This window comes from Cavia porcellus, unplaced genomic scaffold (genome assembly GCF_034190915.1).
Source record: "Cavia porcellus strain 051 isolate PalLab524CR breed Dunkin Hartley unplaced genomic scaffold, mCavPor4.1 scaffold_35, whole genome shotgun sequence".
Lineage (NCBI taxonomy): Eukaryota > Metazoa > Chordata > Mammalia > Rodentia > Caviidae > Cavia > Cavia porcellus.
Window position 1 is genome coordinate 3,973,606 of NW_026947518.1, and position 6,000 is coordinate 3,979,605.

Genomic DNA, 6,000 nt, shown 5'->3' on the forward strand with positions numbered 1-6,000 from the left:
AGGGTTGGGTTTAGGGTTACGGTTTTGGTTAGAAGTTAGTGTTAGGTTTAGGTTTAGGGTTAGGCCTAGGGTTAGGGTTTGGGTTTGAGTTAAAGCTTAGGGTTAGGGTCAGGCTTACGGTTAGAGTTTAGGGTTAGTGTAAGGGTAAGGGTTAGGTTTAGGTTTAAGGTTAGAGTTAAGGTTTATGGTTTGGTTTAGGGTTAGTGTTAGTGTTAGGGTTAGGGTTACGCTTAATGTTAAGGTTATGATTAAAGTTAGGGTTAGGAGTTAGGTGTTAGGGAGAGGGTTAGGGTTATGCTTTAGGTTATGGTTAGGGCTAGGGTTACGATTAGGTTTAGGGTTAGTGATAGGGTTAGGGTTAGTGTTTGTTTTAGTGTTAGTTTAAGATTTAGGTTTAGGGTTAAGGTTAGGGATTAGCTGTTAGCGATAGGGTTATTGTTAGGGTTAAGCTTAACAGTTAGCTGTTAGTGATAGAGGTAGGGTTTGGGTTAAGTTTGGGGTTATGGTTGGGGTTTGCTTAAGTTTAGAGGTTACTGTTAGGGTTAGTGTGAGGCTTAGGGTTACGGTTAGAGTTAGGGTTAGGTTTAGGGTTAGGCTTAGGGTTATGGTTAGGGTTTGGGTTTCAATTCATTTAGCGTTACGATTAGGGTTAGATTTAGGATTTCGTTTGATTTATTTTTAGGGTTAGGTTTAGGTTTAGGGTTAGGTTTAGGGTTTAGGTGCCAGGGATAGGGTTATGGATTAGGGTTAGTTTTAGGGTTAGGGTTAGGGTAGGGTTAGGGTTAGTGTTTAGGGTTAAGTTTAGCATTAGGGTTAGTGTTATGGTTAAAGTTAGGTTTAGGTTTAGGTTTAGGGTTACGGTTAGGGTTAGATATTAGGTTTAGTGATAGGTTTAGGGTTAGGATTAGGGATAGTTTTGGGTTAGGGTTAGTGTTAGAGATTACGGTTAGGCTTAGGGGTTATGGTTAGGGTTAGGGTTAGGGTTACGGTTAAAGTTTAGGTTCAGGTTTATGTTTAGAGTTAGGGTTTGTTAGAGTTGGTTAGGGTTTCAGTTAAAGTTTAGGATTAGGTTAAAGTTTATGGTTAGGGTTAGGGTTATGGTTAGATGTTAGCTTTTGGTTTAGGCTTAGATATAGGTTTAGGGTTAGGGTTAGGCTTATAGGTTATGGTTAGGGTTAGGGTTAGGGTTAAAGCTTAAGTTCAGGTTTATGGTTAGGGTTAACGTTAGGGTTACAGTGATAGTTTTGGGTTAGGAATAAGGTTAGGGTTAGGGTTAGGTTTATGGTTAGAGGTTAGCTTTTGTTTTAGGGTTAGAGTTAGAGTTAGTGTTAGGCTTAGAGGTTATGGTTATGGTTATGGTTAGGGTTAGGGTTACGGTTAGGGTTAAAGCTTAGGTTGAGGGTTAGGGTTAGGGGTAGTGTTCGGTCAGGGATATGCTAAGTGGTAGGATTAGGGTTAGTGGTTAGTTTTAGGTTTAGGATTACATTTAGTTTTAGAGTTAGGTTTAGAGGTTAGTGTTAGTGTTAGTGTTAGAAATAGGGTTAGTGTGAGGGTTAGGGTTAGGTTTAGAGTTAGGGTTATGTTTAAGGTTAGGCTTATGGTTATGGTTTGGTCTACAGTTACAATTAGGTCAGCATTAGGTTTAGGGTTAGGGTTAGGGTTTGGGGTAGTGTTATGGTTATGGTTAGGGTTAGGGTTAGGTTTTAGGGATAGGGTTATGGGTTAGGGTTAGTGTTAGGGTTAACTTTAGGGTTTGGGTTAGGGTTAGCGTTAGTGTTATGTTTAGGTTTAGGGTTAGGGTTATTGTTAGGGTAAAAAGTTAGTTTTAGTGTTAGTGTTAGGTTTAGGTTTAGGGTTAGAGTTATGGTTAGAGGTTAGCGTTTGATTTTGGGTTAGAGTTAGGATTAGGTTTAGGGTTAGGCTTAGAGGTTATGGTTATGGTTAGGGTTAGGGTTAAGGGTAAAGCTTAAGTTCAGGTTTACTGCTAGAGTTATGGTTAGAGTTTAGGGTTAAGATTAAGATTAGGGTTAGGGTTAGAGGTTAGCTTTTGCTTTAGGGTTAGAGTTAGGGTTATTGTTAGTGCTAGTGTTAGACTTAGAGATTATGGTTATGGTTAGGGTTACGGTTAGGGTTAAAACTTAGGTTGAGGGTTAGGGTTAGTGGTAGCATTCGGGTAGGTATATGCTAACGGTTAGGATTAAGGTTACTGATTCGTTTTAGGATTAGGGTTATGGTTAGGGTTAGGGCTAGGTTTAGAGTTTAGTGTTAGGATTAGTGTTAGGGTTAGTGTGAGGCTTAGGGTTAGAGTTAGGGTTATGGTTAGGGTTAGGCTTAGGGTTATCGTTAGGGTTAGAGTTACAATTAAGTTAGCATTATAGATAGGGTTAGGGTTAAGTTTAGGGTTTGCATTAAATTTACTGTTAGGGTTAGGGTTAGGATTAGGATTAGGGGTAGGTGTTAGGGATAGGGTTATGTGTTAGGGTTAGTGTCAGGGTTAGGGTTAGGGTTAGGTTTATGGTTAGAGTTAGGATTACAGTTATGGTTAGAGGTTAGCGTTAGGTTTAGGGTTAGGGTTAGAGTTAGGGATAGTGTTATGTTGAGGGTTAGGGTTATGGTAAGGCTTCGGGTTACGGTTAGGTTTAGAGTTATGTTTAGGTTAGGGTTAGGTTTTGAGTTAGGTTTAGGGTTAAATTTACATGTTAGTGATAGGTTTAAGGTTAGGGTTAGTGTTACAGTTAGAGTTTATTGTTAGGATTAGGGTTAGTGTTAGGGTTAGCGGTTAGCATTAAATTTGGGTTAGGCTTAGGGTTAAATCTTAGGTTTAGGGTTAGGGTTAAGGTTAGTGTTAGGGTTATGGCTAGTGTTAGGGTTACGGTTAGTGTTATGGTTATGGTTAGAAGTTAGCATTAGGTTTAGTGATAGAGTTTGTGGTTAGGGTGAGGGTTAGCGTGAGGCTTAGAAGTTATTGTTAGGATTAGGGTTAGGGTTAAAGATTAGGTTTAGGGTTAGGGTGAGCGTTAGTGTTAGGAATAGGTTAAGGGTTAGGATTAGGGTTAGTGGTTATGTTTAGGGTTAGGGTTAGGGTTAGGCTTAGAGGTTATGGTTATGGTTATTGTTAGGGTTAGGGTTAGGGTTAGTGTTAAAGCTTAGGTTCAGTTTTATGGTTAGTGTTAAGGTTAGAGTTACGGTTAGAGTTTAGGGTTAGGTTTAAGTTTGGGGTTAGGGTTACAGTTAATGTTAGATGTTAGGTTTTGTTTTAGTGTTAGAATTATGGTTAGTGTTAGGGTTAGTGTTAGATTTAGAGGTTATGGTTATGGTTATGGTTAGGGTTAGGGTTAAAGCTTAGGTTCTGGGTTAGGGATAGGGGTAGGGTTCGGTTAGGGATATGCTAATGGTTAGAAAAAGGGTTAGTGTTAAATTTTAGGGTTAGGGTTACCTTTAGGGTTTGGATTAGGTGTAGAAGTTATTGTGAGTGTTAGGGTTATGTTTACGGTTAGTGTGAGCGTTAGGGTTATGGTTAGGGTTAGGGTTAGGGTTCAGATTAGGGTTAGAGTTAGGGTTATGGTTAGGGTTAGGCTTACGTTTATGGTTAGGTTTAAGGTTACAATTAGGTTACCTTTAGGTTTAGGGTTATGGTTAGGGTTAGGTTTAGGGTTCAGTTTAGGGTTAGCGTTACTGTTAGGGATAGTGTTAGGGTTAGGGTTAGTGTTTAGGTTTAGGGTTAGGGTTAGGTTTATGTTTAGGTTTAGGGTTAGGTTTATGTTTATGTTTAGGGTTAGGGTTAGTGTTAGGGTTAGAAAATAGGTTTGGTGTTAGGGTTAGGGTTAGGTTATGATTAGAGGTTAGTTTTTGGTTTAGGGTTAGAGTTAAGGTTAGGTTTAGGGTTAGGGTTAGGCTTAGAGTATATGGTTAGTGTTAGGGTTAGGGTTAGGTTTAAAGCTTAGGTTCAGGTTTATGTTTATGGTTATGGTTAGGGTTACGGTTAGAGTTTAGGATTAGGTTTAAGGTTATGGTTAGGGTTAGGGTTATGGTTAAAAGTTAGCTTTTAGTTGAGGGTTAGATTTAGGGTTAGTGTTAGTCTTAGATCTTATCGTTAGGGTTAGGTTTAGGGTTCAGGTTAGGGCTAAAGCTTAGGTTCAGGTTTAGGATTAGGATTAGGGTTAGGGTTTGGGATATGGTAAGGGTTAGGATAAGGGTTAGTGGATAGTTTTAGGGTTAGGTTTATGGTTAGGCTTAGGATTAGGTTTAGGTCTTAGTGTTAGTATTATGTTAGGGTTAGGGTTAGTGTGAGGGTTAGGGTTGGGTTTAGAGTTAGGGTTAGTGTTAGGGTTAGGCCTGGGGTTATGTTTAATGTTAGGGTTATAATTTGGTTGGTGTTAGAGATAGGGTTAGGGTTAGGGTTAGATTTTAGGGTTAGAATTAGGGTTTGGGTCAGTGTTATTGTTAGGGTAAGAGTTAGGTTGAGGTTTAGGGTGAGGAGTAGGGTGAGAAGTTAGGTATAGTGTTAGGTTTAGGGTTAGATTTAGGGACATTTTTAGGGTGAGGGTTAGTTTTAGACGTTAGGATTAGTGTTAGGGTTAGGGTTAGGTTTAAGGTTAGGGTTAGATGTTTGGGTTGGTGTTAGTGTTAGTGTGTGGGTTAGAGTTAGGTTTAGCAATATGCTAGGGTTAGGGTTAGAGTTAGGGTAAGGGATTAATGTTAGGTCTGTGTTATGGTTATGGTTATGGTTATGGTTATGGTTATGGTTATGGTTATGGATAGGATTAGAATTTAGGGTTAGGGGTAACATTAGGGATATGCTTATGTTTAGGGTTTGGGTTAGTGTTAGGGTTGGGTTAGGGGTTAGGTGTTAGGGAGAGTGTAAATGTTAGGTTTCGGTTATGGTTAGTGTTAGTGTTCCAATGAGGTTTAGTTTTAGGCTTAGTGTTAGGGTTAAGGTTAGGTTTAGGATTAGTTTTAGAGTTTGTGTTAGGATTAGGGTTAGGGGTTAGGTGTTAGCGATAGGGTTAGGGTTAGATTTAGGGTTTGGTTTAGGGTTAGGGTTAGGGTTAGGGTTAGGGATAGTGTTAGGGTTAGGGTTAGGGTTTAGGGTTAGGGTTAGGGTTATGTTTAGGTGGAGGGTTAGGGTTAGTGTTAAGGTTAGAAGTTAGTTTTAGTGTTAGTGTTAGGGTTAGGTGTAGGGTTAGGGTTAGGGTTATGGTTAGAGGTTAGCATTTGATTTAGGGTTAGATTTAGGGTTAGGGTTATGGTTAGGCTTAGAGTTTAGGGTTAGTGTTAAGTTTAGGGTTAGGGTTAGAGTCAGAGTTTAGCTTTTTGTTGAGGGTTAGAGTTAGGGTTAGTGTTAGGGTTAGTGTTAGGCTTAGAGGCTATGGTTATGGTTATGGTTACAGTTAGGGTTAAAGCTTAGGTTGTGGTTCAGGTTTAGGGGTAGGGTTTGGTTAGGGATATGCTAAGGGTTAGGATTAGGGTAGGTGGTTAGTTTTATGGTTAGGGTTATGTTTAGGGTAAGGGTTAGGGTTAGGTTCAGAGGTTAGTGTTAGGGTTAGGGTTGGGTTTAGGGTTAGTGTGAGGGTTACGGTTAGGGTTAGAGTTAGGGTTAAGGTTAAGGTTAGGCTTAGCGTTATGATTAGTTTTAGGGTTACAATTAGGTTAGCATTAGGGTTAGGGTTAGGGTTAGGTTAGGGTTAGGGTTACGGTTAGAGTTAGGGTTACGGTTATGTTTAGAGGTTAGAGTTAGGTTTAGGGTTTGGCTTAGAGTTAAAGTTTATGGTTAGGTTTCTTGTTACGGTTAGAGTTTAGGGTTAGTGTTTGGGTAAAGGTTAGGTATAGTGTTAGGATTAGTTTTAGGGTTAAAGTTTAGTGTTACAGTTCTGTTTAGGGTTAGGGTTAGGGTTAGGGTTATGGTTAGTGTTAGGGCTATGATTAATGTTAGGGTTAGCAGTTTGGTGTTAGGGAGAGGGTTAGGGTTAGGCTTTGGGTTTCGGTTAGGGTTAGGGTTAT